Raw genomic sequence first — 16,206 nt, 5'->3', positions numbered from 1 at the left:
ATGAAAACATTAGACTAAATGAAACAAAAAGCAATCATGAAAGCCATATATTGTATAATTCCATTGTCCAGAACATGAAAATCTACAGCAACAAAGTATATGGTTGTGTAGGGTTGGACTAAAGGGAGAAAGGGAATGACAGCTATGTATGCAGGTTTCTTTGAGGGCAATGAAAATGTTCCAGTTGTTTGCGGTGATGGCTACACAATTCTGTGAATATACTAAACACTACTGAATTGTATACTTTTTAAGTGGATGAACTGAATGGTATGTGAATCACATTTCAAAAAAGCTGTTATTTAAAAAAACAAATATCAGACTTCTAAAATGACTAGATGGGGAGAGCTTGCTATAATCCATTCTTTTTTTCTAAGTAGCTACTTATTTATACCTATCTTCTTTGAAAGGGATGTGGCATATAAAAGTAGCTACAGTTGGAAATATAATTTTACAGAATTTAAAATTCTTCTACTTATAAGGATTAATAGTTTAAACTTGTGCTATACAAAAGCACTGTGCTATTACTATGAAAGGTACAAAGACAAGACACTAAAAGAAATCTAGAGGGAATGACACTTAGAAACACATGACCATAATTCTCAGCAGAACAAGGCGAATACTGTAATAAAAGTAAAAGTAAGGTGCAATGAAAACACAGTAAGAGCAACTGAAACCCAGCAAAAAGAACAACTGATTCTCTCCTGGGAAAAGTTCAAACACTGGGCTTGTCAAACCAAGTCCTCACTGAACTGAATGCCATGACCAGCAGGGCCCAACAAGAACCAGTTTGGCCCAACAAGAACCAAATCACTGAAAGGAACCACAAAGACTTGCTGCTGTCTGTATTCCTTCTCTGGGGGAGCTCTATACAGAACTGAGTTGACCAGCAGCACAGGGAAGCTGCTATTTACGGATAATGACAGTTCTGTGATAGCTCCACTACCAACAAACAGATAATGACCATGTCACATCTATTACAGAGGGCTGCCCACAGCCTCCTTGTATTTTTTCTCATCTGCAGAAATATAAGTAGAATGAAACAATTACAAAGCTGTTTCTACATAAAGTTGCTAAAAGAACACAATAAGAAGGAATGAAATGCTGGCCTATTTTTACAATCTATCATCAATCCATATGTATATAACAACTATTTATTGAATACCTCCTATGTTCTAAGAGCTGGAAATATGGCAATGAACTAGATAGACACAGTCTTTATACTTATGGACTTTGTAATCCAAAAGTATAAACTTCAAGATAATTCATCACTACACCATCTTCTCACTGCTGATCATTCCATTATGTCCTCTGGAGCAACCTCCTAGATTATTCTCCCCATATTCTAATTAAATAAACTATTCTGTAACTTGAATGTCTTTCCAGAAAAGTGTTTTTTCCCACTTCTTAGCCATCTCTGAAGTTTTGCACTCCCTAAAGACACTTCTAACCTGGCAGCCCATTCTCGTGGAAGGTTGCTCATTGTCCTACATCTTGTATACTCAAGGCCTCTGTTCTTTAGCGCTCAGTTTTCCCAGAGAGCCCTCTCTTCCTTCACCCATACAACTGACATTTCCTTGACCTTCTTTTAATCTGTACTCTCATCTACTCCCATAGCTTCTATAAATAATACCTATATACTGACCCCAAAACAGTATTTCTAAACTACAGCGTCTTTTCTAAATTTCTGATTATCCAACAGAAGACACCTAACATGTGTCAAGCACTGTAGCAGGCACAGTGAATCAGAACAGTACCTTTAACACTTTAATGTGCTTATAAATCACCCAGGGATACTGTAAAATACAGAACACTGATTGCTAGGTATGGGTTGGGGCCTGGAATTCTGCATTTCTAGCAAGTTCCCAGGTAATGCCAGTGCTGCTAGTCTAAGCTTTTCAGTAATAAGGAACTTACAGATTCTCTTCAAAAAGTTTTTATGGAGCTAAAAAAAAAAAAAAAAAAATTAGGCAAGTATAGAACAGTAGCTAAAACACAGTAGATTAAATACATGTGATTCTTCAGTCCCTCTATTAATCATTCCAAATTGGCAATAAAATACATATTTTAAAGGTGTAAGCAGCAATGGCTGGGCTTTGCTGGAGCAGCTGTGAAGAGATACCCCACGCCCAAGGTAAGAGAAACCCAAGTAAGACGGTAGGTGTTGCAAGAGGGCATCAGAGGGCAAACACAATGAAACCATACTCACAGAAAACTAGTCTATCTAATCACACTAGGACCACAGCCTTGTCTAACTCAATGAAACTAAGCCATGCCCGTGGGGCAATCCAAGATGGGCGGGTCATGGTGGAGAGATTTGACAGAATGTGGTTCACTGGAGAAGGGAATGGCAAACCACTTCAGTATTCTTGCCTTGAGAACCCCATGAACAGTATGAAAAGGCAAAATGATAGGATACTGAAAGAGGAACTCCCCAGGTCAGTAGGTGCCCAATATGTTACAGGAGATCAGTGGAGAAATAACTCCAGAAAGAATGAGGGGATGGAGCCAAAGCAAAAACAATACCCAGCTGTGGATGTGACTGGTGACAGAAGCAAGGTCCAATGCTGTAAAGAGCAATATTGCATAGGAACCTGGAATGTCAGGTCCATGAATCAAGGCAAATTGGAAGTGGTCAAACAAGAGATGGCAAGAGTGAATGTCAACATGCTAGGAATCAGCAAACTGAAATGGACTGGAATGGGTGAATTTAACTCAGATGACCATTATATCTACTACTGCGGGCAGGAATCCCTCAGAAGAAATGGAGTGGCCATTATGGTCAACAAAAGAGTCTGAAATGCAGTACTTGGATGCAATCTCAAAAACGACAGAATGACGTCTGTTCATTTCCAAGGCAAACCATTCAATATCACAGTAATCCAAGTCTATGCCCCAACCAGTAATGCTGAAGAAGCTGAAGTTGAATGGTTCTAAGAAGACTTACAAGACCTTTTAGAACTAACACCCAAAAAAGATGTCCTTTTCATTATAGGGGACTGGAATGCAAAAGTAAGCAGTCAAGAAACACCTGGAGTAATAGGCAAATTTAGCCTTGGAATATGGAATGAAGGGCAAAGACTAATAGAGTTTTGCCTAGAAAATGTACTGGTCATAGCAAACACCCTCTTCCAACAACACAAGAGAAGACTCTGTACATGGACATCACCAGATGGTCAACACTGAAATCAGATTGATTATATTCTTTGCAGCCAAAGATGGAGAAGCTCTATACAGTCAGCAAAAACAAGACCAGGAGCTGACTGTGGCTCAGACCATGAACTCCTTATTGCCAAATTCAGACTGAAATTGAAGAAAGTAGGGAAAACCACTAGACCATTCAGGTATGACCTAAATCAAATCCCTTATGATTATACAGTGGAAGTGAGAAATAGATTTAAGGGCCTAGATATGAGAGATAGAGTGCCTGATGAACTATGGAATGAGGTTCGTGACATTGTACAGGAGGCAGGGATCAAGACCATCCCCATAGAAAAGAAATGCAAAAAAGCAAAACGACTGTCTGGGGAGGCCTTACAAATAGCTGTGAAAAGAAGAGAAGCAAAAAGCAAAGGAGAAAAGGAAAGATATAAACATCTGAATGCAGAGTTCCAAAGAATAGCAAGAAGAGATAAGAAAGCCTTCTTCAGCGATCAGTGCAAAGAAATAGAGGAAAACAACAGAATGGGAAAGACTAGGGATCTCTTCAAGAAAATCAGAGATACCAAAGGAACATTTCACGAAAAGATGAGCTTGATAAAGGACAGAAATGGTATGGACCTAACAGAAGCAGAAGATATTAAGAAGAGGTGGCAAGAATACACAGAAGAACTGTACAAAAAAGATCTTCACAACCCAGATAATCACGATGGTGTGATCACTCACCTAGAGCCAGACATCCTGGAATGTGGAGTCAAGTGGGCCTTAGAAAGCATCATTACGAACAGAGCTAGTGGAGATGATGGAATTCCAGTTGAGCTATTCCAAATCCTGAAAGATGATGCTATGAAAGTGCTGCACTCAATATGCCAGCAAATTTGGAAAACTCAGCAGTGGCCACAGGCCTGGAAAAGGTCAGTTTTCATTCCAATTCCAAAGAAAGGCAATGCCAAAGAATGCCCAAACTACCGCACAATTGCACTCATCTCACACGCTAGTAAAGTAATGCTAAAATTCTCCAAGCCAGGCTTCAGCAATATGTGAACCGTGAACTTCCTGATGTTCAAGCTGGTTTTAGAAAAGGCAGAGGAACCAGAGATCAAATGCCAACATTCGCTGGATCATGGAAAAAGCAAGAGAGTTCCAGGAAAACATCTATTTCTGCTTTCTTGACTATGCCAAAGCCTTTGACTGTGTGGATCACAATAAACTGTGGAAAATTCTGAAAGAGATGGGAATACCAGACCACCTGACCTGCCTCTTAAGAAATCTGTATGCAGGTCAGGAAGCAACAGTTAGAACTGGACATGGAACAACAGACTGGTCCAAATAGGAAAAGGAGTTCGTCAAGGCTGTATATTGTCACCCTGTTTATTTAACTTCTATGCAGAGTACATCATAAGAAACGCTGGACTGGAAGAAACACAAGCTGGAATCAAGATTGCTGGGAGAAATATCAATAACCTCAGATATGCAGATGACACCACCCTTATGGCAGAAAGTGAAGAGGAACTCAAAAGCCTCTTGATGAAAGTGAAAGTGGAGAGTGAAAAAGTTGGCTTAAAGCTCAACATTCAGAAAACGAAGATCATGGCATTTGGTCCCACCACTTCATAGGAAACAGAAGGGGAAACAGTGGAAACAGTGTCAGACTTTATTTTTCTGGGCTCCAAAATCACTGCAGATGGTGACTGCAGCCATGAAGTTAAAAGACGCTTACTCCTTGGAAGGAAAGTTATGACCAACCTAGATGGTTTTTCCTGTGGTCATGTATGGATGTGAGAGTTGGACTGTGAAGAAGGCTGAGCACCAAAGAATTGATGCTTTTGAACTGTGGTGTTGGAGAAGACTCTTGAGAGTCCCTTGGACTGCAAGGAGATCCAACCAGTCCATTCTGAAGGAGATCAGCCCTAGGTGTTCTTTGGAAGGAATGATGCTAAAGCTGAAACTCCAGTACTTTGGCCACCTCATATGAAGAGTTGACTCATTGGAAAAGACCCTGATGCTGGGAGGGATTGGGGGCAAGAGAAGAAGGGGACGACAGAGGATGAGATGGCTGGATGGCATCACTGACTCGATGGACGTGAGTCTGAGTGAACTCCGGGAGTTGGTGATGGACAGGGAGGCCTGGCGTGCTGCAATTCATGGGGTCGCAGAGAGTCCGACACAACTGAGCGACTGATCTGATCTGATCTGAAGCATTCAATAGCAAAAGCGATCAGAGGAAACAACATCAGATGATAGCAACAAAACTCTTAACACACGAAGAGCAACCAAATGAATTTGACTTGGTAGATTGCAAAAAACTGAAACCTAAGCCTGAAGAGAGAAAATCCAGTAAAAAAGGAATCACACCACTGTACTCTGTAAAGACCAGGACTTGGAGGCACACTGTATCTCTAAAGGGAGAATTGAGGGAAGGGGCCAAAAATAGGAGAACTGACTGAAAGTGTACACAAACTCAGCTAGATCCCCAGTTCTCCTCCCAGTCCCCATGCAGTCAGACAACTACCTCTCCCTCCTCCTACACCAAGGCTACCTGTCACTCATCAGGTCACAGAAACAGTTATAGAGGCTCTGGACTCAGGGAACACCAAGTGCAACTGGGTCAAGAGACAAATCCTTTACTGAAAACAGCAAAGTTAAAGAAAAGTCTACTAAGTAGGTAGATTTCCCAAACCCCTTCCCCATCTCAGTTCTCTAAACAATAAGCCACAAAGCTTCTACCCCAAGGTATGAGTTAGGGAGATTTTTCTCTGGAGAAACTGAAAAGATCTCAGCTGTGAAGCCCATGCTAAAGCCTCATGCTCCAGAACAAGAGAAGCCACCACAATAAGACAATAGCCACAACTATTCTAAGCACAACTAGAGAATAGCCCCCATGCAGCAAAATCCAGTGCAACCAAAAATAAATATAGATAAAATAAAATTTTAAAAATAAATAAGTAAAATAAGATGTTCTTTAAAAACAGATATTCATCATCTTAACACCTTTCAGTGAAGGCCTCCAGTTACTAAGTCCTTCCTACTTACATGGAGCTTCAATACAGCTATTCAGTATCTTATTCTTAAATAAAAACAAACCCTTTAGGGACTTCCCTGGCGGACCAGTGATTAAGACTCTACACTTCCACTGCACAAGTTCAATCCCTGGTAGAGGAACTAAGATCCCACATGCCGCATAGGACAATCAAAAAAAAAAAAAAAAGAGAGAGAGAGAGAAGCAAACTCTTTAAAAATCTAACATGCTACACAAGGACAAATCTTGAAGACATGTCTTCATGGAGATATGAAGAACCTTGAAGAAATAAGCCAGTCACAAGAGCACAAACACTGTATGATTCCTCCTATATGTGGTGCCTGTAATATTCATGGAGACAGAAAGCAGAATAGTGCTTGCCTAGGCTGATAGGGAGGGGGAATGGGGAGTCAGTGTTCAATGGGTACAGAATTTCAGTCAGGTAAGATGAAAAAGCGCTGGAGATGGATGACAGTGATGGCTGCACAAGAGTGTCAAAGAACTTAATGCTACAGAACTGCACACTTAAAAACTGTTAAAATAATAAATTTTACATTATGCATATTTACCTCAGGGTTTTTTTTAAAAAAATAAAAAACCATGAGACATATAAGGAAACTCACCAACATTAAAGAAGACCATAAATAAATAAATAAAAGGAATTTAAGCATAAACCAAAAATTCAAGAAGAAGATTTCTACAGATCAAAAAAGTATATCAGAAATACAAAAGGAAATACTGCATCTATGAAATACAAACAAGATCTATAACAAAGTAACATTAAAGAACAAGAGCCCTGATATACTAAAATTATAAAAGAGTTTTTTTAAAAAAACTTTAATGGACAAGCTATCAAATAAAGTTAGAAGCAGAACAGAAAGAGAAAGTAATGAAAAATAGGAGAAAAGGCAAGAGAATTAGAGAATAAACTAAGACCCAAAACCGAATTAAAAGAGATTCCAAAAAACAGAAACATTTAAAATAAGGGGAAAAAAATTCTTAGAAATGAAGGACATACATTTCCAAAGGGAAAGTGCCAAGAATGCCAAGAAATGAATGAAAAAGATCCATATCAAGGTACATCTCGGTGGACTTTCACTTAAGCAATAAAGAGAAGATCTTAAAATCTATCACAGCAGGGTGGGGTTGGGGTAGCGGGGGAAGGCTGATCACAAAGAACTAAGGCCTGAAATAACAGCAATATTGCAAATTAACAGTACTGGAGGGAAAACCTTCAAGTTCTAAGGGAAAATGGTTTTTCAACCAAGAATCATATATCCTGCCAAATTATCAATTACACATGAGAGTAGAATTGTCATTTTCAGACATACAAAGTCTCAGGAAACTTCTCTTAGTACCTTTCTTAAGAAGCTCCTTTACAATGTCCTCTAGCAAAATGAAGAAATAAACCTAGAAGAAAATGGTGTAGGAGTCAGGAAAGTGGACACCAACACAGGAGAGAAGCAAAAGTAATCACTAGGACAACAAGAGTATCAGGATGATAGCTGGAAACAATAACTGGGATTCTAGCAAGAGAACAATGGGGGACTAAGGAGGTGTGTTGAAGGAAAAAATTAAAATAATAGATTATCTCATGTTTAACCCCCCTGTGATGACTTTTATAGTTCTGTCATGGAATATGAGAATAACACTGTCATAAGCACATAAAAAGAATCCAGCAAATGTTTAAAAATTAAAGCAATAATTAATTCCAAAAACATATAATAAACAAAATATAATCATAACATACAGATGACTTGAACACTACTTACACCGTCATAACAGTGTAAACACTAAAAGATAATTTGAGAAACAATGATAATTGTGATATAACTACACTGGAAAACGGGGAAAGGGAAAACGTGTGTGTGGCATTTGTTGTTGTTCAGTTGCTCAGTCATGTCAGACTCTTTGCAACTCCATGGACTGCAGCATAGCAGGTTTCCCAGTCCCTCAGCATCTCCCAGAGTTTGCTCAAGTTCACGTCCATTGCATTGATGACGCCATACAACCATCTCATCCTCTGTCACCCTCTTTCTCCTTCTGCCTTCAATCTTTCCCAGCATCAGTGTCTTTTCCAGTGAGTCAGCTATTCGCATCAGGCGGCCAAAGTGCTGGAGCTTCAGCTTCAGCTACTATATTTTATCAACTATGCATTCAAAGTTTAATTTACATCTACTTTATCTATACAGCAGAAATACTTTGTGCTACTGCACATCTCTTTCAAACTCTGCATTCAGCATATAACATTGGTAGCTTGAAATCAGCCCCAGGAGTATCTATACTTCTAGAATCAGCAAATACTACAAATCAGAGCTTGATTTACTGTTGTACTGATTTTCTACCAGGGGTCAGTACATTATGGCCCTTTGCCTATTTTGTGCAGTGCAAAGAATGTATTTTTACATATTTTTAATAGTTGGGAACACATACACACACACAAACCAGGCAACAGAGGCCATAAGTGGCCTACAATGCCTAAGGGCTTCTCCAACAGCTCAGTGGGTAAAAAATCCACCTGCAAGGCAGGAGACACAGTAGCCACGGGTTCAATCTCTGGGTCAGAAAAATCCCCTGGAGTAACCCACTCCAGTATTCTTGCCTGCAGAATCCCACAGACAGAGGAGCCTGGCAAGTTACAGCCCAAAGGGTCTCAAAGAATCAAACATGACTGAGCAACTAAGCATACACAATGCCTAAAGTATTTACTACCTGGCTCTTTGAAAAAGTATGCCATCCCTGATCTAGGCTTTAAAAAGTGATCAAAAAATGTTAATTCAGTGTAATAATCTTAACTCCATGGGCTACATCTTCAGTGTAATAAGAAATCAGATGCTCAAAAACAAATGTACCTTCCTCACCATACCTGCTCCTCCTATCTACTCTATGCATTTGTCAAAACTCAGAACTGTACACCAAAAAAAGTAAATTTTAGTATATGTAAACTTTAAAAAATTTGTATTTAAATCATGTAGAACTTTTTAAATGAAGATGCCTTGGTCCAACTCCCTAGAGATTCTCAATCTGTTGATCCAGAATGAGACCTGGGCATCTGTGTTTTTTAAACACAACTGGTAATTCTGATTAAAGAACAACAACAAAAAAAAACTAGGAAAAGAACCCCAGTCCTAATCTCATAAATGCACTCTGACTTCTGTCTCTACAGTTTTCTCATTTACTCCAGTTCTCCCCCTGTTCTTCCACTTCTATGAGATTTCCAATTCCTTGAACTCATTACTTTCGATACAATGTTTGATCTCAACTAATACTCTCATCTCTTTTATTCCTCCTATTCTCCTAAATGCACCTGCCTGGCAAGACCCCTATCACAGCTCAATCCATTTTCATGCCTTTTCTGCTCTCTCCTTAGGCTGCAAGATGGGGAAAATGTGGACACATTTTCCATTTGGTTTTACTAGTAATGATCTCCAATCACACACAGAACCCCTCAATGCAATCCAAAAGACTTTCCCTAGATTTGCCTCTTTCTGACTCTTCACTATGGGTATTTTAAACCTTTTCCACCTTCCTCAAACATCATATTCCATCTCTCTTCACTCATCTTTTGGTAGACCTATATAACAGAAACAATAAACATATACTATAAATGTTATATATTAATATATATGTTGTATATCGTATTATATTACAATGTTATATATTAAAAATATACTATATAACAGAAAAAATAAACATTGTGAACTGAGCTACTTCAGTTTTCTACCATTTACCTATAAATATATATGCATCTATACCCATTCTTTATCTAAATTAGTCCTTCTACCTAATACTCCAGATCCCATCTCCTTTTACCACCAGAGGGGCAACAGTTCTCCAACACCCTATTCCTACTCTCTAGTCTCTCATGCTTTACTGGCTCCTTTCCTACAAGCTCATAAATACACCCAAATCTCTCAGCTACGGGCCTCCTGACACAAGTGGTTCTCTGGAGTTATAAACTCTTTTGCAAAGCTGAGGAAACCTTTAAGACTTCTGTCCAGAAGAAAATGTACACACATACACAGTGTGCATATAATACTGACGGAGGAGGATCCATAAGTCCCAAATTAAGGACTCATATCCTATAACTTCTCTTTCTACCCAACTTTTATCAAAGAGCTGCATACTACCTGTGTCACCATTTAAATTTCCTCTTGAATGCATTGCAATCCCGCCTCCCAACCCCACTGAAACATTTTTGTCCAAGGCAGTGACCCAATTGCTAAACGTGATGGGCAGTTTTCATTCCTTATCTGAAGCATCTGATACTACTAATAATTCCCTCCTCTTTGAAATACCCTCTTTACTCTGCATCAGAGACCCTATACCTTTGCATGCTTTTTCTATCTCTCTGGTCATTCTTTCTAAACCTGTTACTGGCTCCTTTTCCTAGGCTAGCTGCCTCGTCCATCCCACCACTCTAGACCAAGACATCACAAACTGGCAATCCACAAGGCTGACTTTAGTGGTCAGAATTATATTGTTTTGACCTCACAATTAGTATTTTCCCCCCAACTCTACTCCCAGAGTGTTTTGATTTCCCAACACTTAAAAATTAGGGAATTCCACATCAAAATCTAAGCCACAGTCAGTTCCCGGTCTTGTTTTTGCTGAATGTACGGAGCTTCTCCATCTTTGGCTGCATAGAACATAATCAATCTGACTTCAGTACTGAATATCTGGTGATGCAAAGAAATAGAAGAAAACAAGAGAATGGGAAAGATTAGAGATCTCTTAAAGAAAATTAAGAGATACCAGGGGAACATTTCATGCAAAGATGGGCTCAATAAAGGACAGAAATGGTATGGACCTAACAGAAGCAGAAGATATTAAGAAGAGGTGGCAAGAATACACAGTACTGTACAAAAAAGAGCTTCATGACCCAGATAATCACAATGGTGTGATCACCGGACTAGAGCCAGACATCCTGGAATGTGAAGTCAAGTGGGCCTTAGGAAGCATCACTACGAACAAAGCTAGTGGAGGTGATGGAATTCCAGTTGAGCTATTTCAAATCCTGAAAGATGATGCTCTGAAAGTGCTGCACTCAATATGCCAACAAATTTGGAAAACTCAGCAGTGGCCACAGGACTGGAAAAGGGCAGTTTTCATTCCAATCCCAAAGAAAGGCAATGCCAAAGAATGTTCACACTAACACACAATTGCACTCATCTCACATGCTAGCAAAGTAATGTTCAAAATTCTCCAAGGCAGGCTTCAACAGTACATGAACCGTGAACTTCCAGATGTTCAAGCTGGATTTAGAAAAGGTAGAGGAACCAGAGCTCAAACTGCCAACATTCACTGGTTCATAGAAAAAGCAAGAGAATTCCAGAAAAACATCTACTTCTGCTTTACTGACTATGCCATATTCTTTCACTGGGTGGAACACAACAAACTATGGAAAATTCTTCAAGAGATGGGAATACCAGATCACCTGACCTGCCTCCTGAGAAATCTGTATGCAGGTCAAGAAGCAAAAGTTAGAACCGGACAGGGAACAACGAATTGGGAAAGGAATACATTGAGGCTGTATATTGTCACCCTGTTTATTTAACTTATATGCAGAGTACATTATGAGAAATGCTGGGCTGGATGAAGCACAAGCTGGAATCGAGATTGCCGGGAGAAATATCAATAGCCAGATGACACCACCTTTATGGCAGAAACTGAAGAAGAACTAAAGAGCCTCTTGATGAAAGTGAAAAAGGAGTGTGAAAAGGCTGGCTTAAAGCTCAACATTCACAAAACTAAGATCACGGCATCTGGTCCCATCACTTCATGGCGAATAGATGGGGACACAGTGGAAACAGTGAGAGACTTTATTTTGAGGGGCTCCAAAATCACTGCAGATGGTGACTCCAGCCATGAAATTAGAAGACACTTGCTCCTTGGAAGAAAAGTTATGAACAACCTACACAGCATATTAAAAAGCAGAGACATTACTTTGCAGACAAAGGTCTGTCTAGTCAAAGCTATGGTTTTACCAGTAGTGACGGATGGATGTGAGAGTTGGACTATAAAGAAAGCTGAGTATCAAAGAATTGATGTTTTTGAACTGTGGTGTTGGAGAAGACTCTTGAGGGTTCCTTGGACTGCAAGGCGATCAAACCAGTCAATCCTAGAGGAAATCAGTCCTGAATATTCATGGGAAGGACTGAGGCTGAAGCTGAAGCTCCAATACATTGGCCACCTGATGCGAAGAACTGACTCATTAGAAAAGACCCTGATGCTGGGAAAGATTGAAAGCGGGAGAAGGGGATGACAGAGAATTAGATGGTTGGATGGCATCACTGATTCGATGGACATGGGTTCAAGCAAGCTCCAGGAGTTGGTAATGGACAGAGAAGCCTGGTTTGCTGTAGTCCATGGGTAGCAAAGAGTCAGACACGACTCAGCGACTAAACTGAAACGACATCAAAATCTTAATTTCAGGCTTCTCTTAAAAAACTGAAGGTCTGAAAATCCTAAACCCATATTGCTACAAAGCAAAAACTACTCCCTAGGGTCTCCCAAGATACCTAAGGCCAAGTTATCAGCTATCATTTTGATTTTGCTAGTGTAGCACATGTTTAAAATATATAGTCTGCTTCACTCATAGCTACCTGTATACAGTAAGTTTGCAACACTATGTTCTGTACACTTTACAGTGGTAGTTTCATGTTGTAGACCTCCAAATCTTATCTCCAGCCACCCAATTTCTACCTGGTAAATCCTATATGTAATTCATTCTCAACACCTCTTCAAGGAAACTTCTCAAATGCCCTCTCTCTCCTGGCAAGACTCAGTGTCCCTCTATTTGATAACCTGCTTGCTTATTCTTATTATAGTACCGGTCAGTCTCTATTAATATCTTGTTCTTTTGTGATTCCCAGTAGACTACAAGCTCCTAGTAAGAAGTGTACACTAGTCATCATTGTAACCTCAGTACCTAATATAGTTTCTAATAAATGTCAGAAGCTCCGGAGTATTTTGTTGAGTTAGTAATGAAATTTCCTGGTATACTGTGCTTAGTCGCTCAGTCATGTTCAACTCTGCAACTCCATGGACTGAAGCCCGTCAGGCCCCTCTCTCCATAGGGATTCTCCAGGCAAGAATACTGGAGTGGGTTGCTCTGCCCTCCTCCAGGGGATCTTCCCAACCCAGGGATTGAACCCAGGACTCCCACATTGAAGGTGAATTCCTTACCATCTGAGCCACCAGGGAAGCCCTCCTGGTATACTAATTCACCCTAAGTCTATCAAAGCAAACAAACACTACAAATCTTGCTGTACGGAGCTTAATGAAAAATACTGGGACCAAGATGCCTCTCCAGTGGGGACATATGCTAATATTCACTGAGTGTTTACTTACTATATGACAAGCATTGTTCTAAGTGCTTTACACATATTAGTTAATCTGACCCTCACAATAATCTTATAAAGGAAATACTATTATTATATCCATGTTACAAATACAAAACTGAAGCACACAAAGATTAGATAGCCCATGCCCAACTAATAAGGATTGGAAGTGAAGTGAAAGTCACTCAGTCGTGTCTGACTCTTTGCAACCCCATGGGCTATATATAGTCCATGGAATTCTCCAGGCCAGAATACTGGAGTGGGTAGCCTTTTCCTTCTCCAGGGGATCTTCCCAACCTAAGGATCAAACCCAGGTCTCCCACACTGCAGGCAGATTCTGTTCCAGCTGAGCCACCAGAGAAGCCCTAATAAGGGTTGGAGCTACATTTTAACCACTTCAAAGACTACCTCTTTCTTATATAGGAAGGAATGATCCTTTCTTAAGAAAATAATCTACAACATGCTTTGGGAGATGCTTTTGAATGAAGGTGGTCATCCCTTCATAAGTCAACATCCTAAATAAATAAAATAGAGAAATGTTTAAATGCAAATGCAAAAATGAAGTTTTGATACATGCCATGAGCAATTCTTACTGGACAGAGAATAAAAACTTAACATGAAATGCCATATACACATATTGAACATAAACTTTTAGATTAACATAAGGACTTATAAAAGAATTCAATATTATCCAACACATTTTTTTCTGTGTAACAGAAAATGATGCTGAAAAGCCTTATTAAATTGTGGCAACTGGTAACAAAGAACATTCAAACCAAGTGAACTGAGCATTCTAAGAAAATTAATTCATGGTTAATGTATAACAAAGAACTGCTAGAATACAGAACAAAGCTACTGGCCTATGAATCAAAGGACTTGGGTTCTAATCCTGGATTTGCCCCAATCAATTGTGACCAAAAAGGGCCTTGGAGTGAATGGCAGTTTGTTTGTTTTTGGCTGTTGAGCAGCCATCTGCCCTTCTTTTTAACAGTACTGCACTTTCACCTGGTAGAATGACTCCTTCCCTGTACATGTCTTGATAAATCAAGGTTTCCTGTTATCCCCAAGGCTAAGGGATTCAGGGATGGACACATAATTTGAATAAAGCAAACTGAATCTCTTCTCACAGGACTTTGAAACCTGAGTAAAATGACGTAAAAGTTGGATGGGACTGGAAGTTCTAGCCAGAAATTAGGCAAGAAAAAGAAAGAAAAGGCATCCAAATTTGAAATTAAAAAGCAAGAGAATACCGTGGTGGTCCAGTGGTTAAGATTCAGTACATTCACTGAGATGGCCTGGGTTCAATCCCTCCCTGATCAGGGAACTAAGATCCTGCAAGTCAGGCAGCATGGAAAAAAACAAAAGACAAAACTACCTCTATTTGCAGATGACGTACTCTAAATATAGAAAATCTCAACCAAAAATAAAACAAAAAACTACTAGAGCTAATAAACAAACAACTCAATCTGAAAAAATACGCAAAGGACATGAATAGATATTTCTCCAAAGAAGATACACAAAAGACCAATAAACACATTAAAAGATTATCATTGGTTATTAGGGAACTGCCAATCAAAACCACAATGAATTATTGCTTCATATCCATTAGGATGGCTATTATCAAAATAACAAAACAGCAAGTGATGGCAAAAATCTGAAGAAATTGGAACTCTGGTACACTGCTGGTGGGAATGTAAAAATGGTACAGATGCTTTGGTTCCTTAAAAAGTTAAACATATAAAATTACCGGATTATCCAGCAATTTCACTTCTAGGTATATACCCAAAAGAATTCAAAGCAAGGGCTCAAACAGATACTTGTACACCAATGCTCATAGCAGCATTATTCGCAATAGCCAAAGACAGAAACAAGCTGACTCCATCAACAGAACAGACCAACAACATGTGATATACAAATAAAGGGAATATTATTCAGCCTTAAAAAAGAATGCAATTCTGACACAAGCGACAACATGAACAAATCCTAAACACATAATGCGAAGTGAAATAAACCAGACAAAAAAAGATAAACACTGTTAACTCAGCTTAAATGATGTTCCCAGCAGAGGCAAATTAATAAGAGACAAAAAGTAGAATAGAGGTTACCAGGACCTGTGGGATAGGGAGAATGGAGGAATTACTGTCTAAAAGGTACTGAGTTTCTGTTAGGGATGATGACAAATTCTGGAAATGGATAGTGGTATTGGTTGCACAACATCATGAATTTACTTAATGCCACTGAACTGCATACTTAAAATAGTTAAAATTATAAATCTTATATTTTGTATATATTAGAACAATTTTTTTACCTGCACAATCATAATCTTTTCCTTTTGTTTTCCTACACAGGACCAAATAAATGGCTAAGGTGATTCCCACTAAAATCGTCCTGACATAGAAAAAGCACTCTTCTCCTGATGACAGTGCAACAGTTTTCAAAGTGTGTTCCACAAACCCCCAAGAGCCCCTGAGACTTTTTTCGGGGAACATAAAAATCAAAACTATTTTCATATTAGTATTTCCTTTTTTACTTAGTTATGGTTCACTGAGAGTGTATAAGTATACTGGATAAAAGATAAATAAAAGCAGTGGAATCAAACTGTACTATTTTATCAGTCTAGTCACTCAATTCTTTATTATATTACACATCTGAGTTTTACAAAAAAGTCAGTTGGACTCAAAAGTGTCC

General features: G+C 39.1%; 1 protein-coding gene across 1 annotated transcript in view; it reads right to left on the bottom strand.

Moving 5' to 3' along the window:
* The window catches only part of PIK3R3 (phosphoinositide-3-kinase regulatory subunit 3), a 104,261-nt gene that overhangs the window by 47,591 nt on the left and 40,464 nt on the right, over window positions 1-16,206 (bottom strand).

Source organism: Bos taurus, chromosome 3 (genome assembly GCF_002263795.3).
Source record: "Bos taurus isolate L1 Dominette 01449 registration number 42190680 breed Hereford chromosome 3, ARS-UCD2.0, whole genome shotgun sequence".
NCBI lineage: Eukaryota > Metazoa > Chordata > Mammalia > Artiodactyla > Bovidae > Bos > Bos taurus.
The sequence above is the reverse complement of the archived record's forward strand: the minus strand, read 5'-3'. Positions and strand labels throughout refer to the sequence as shown.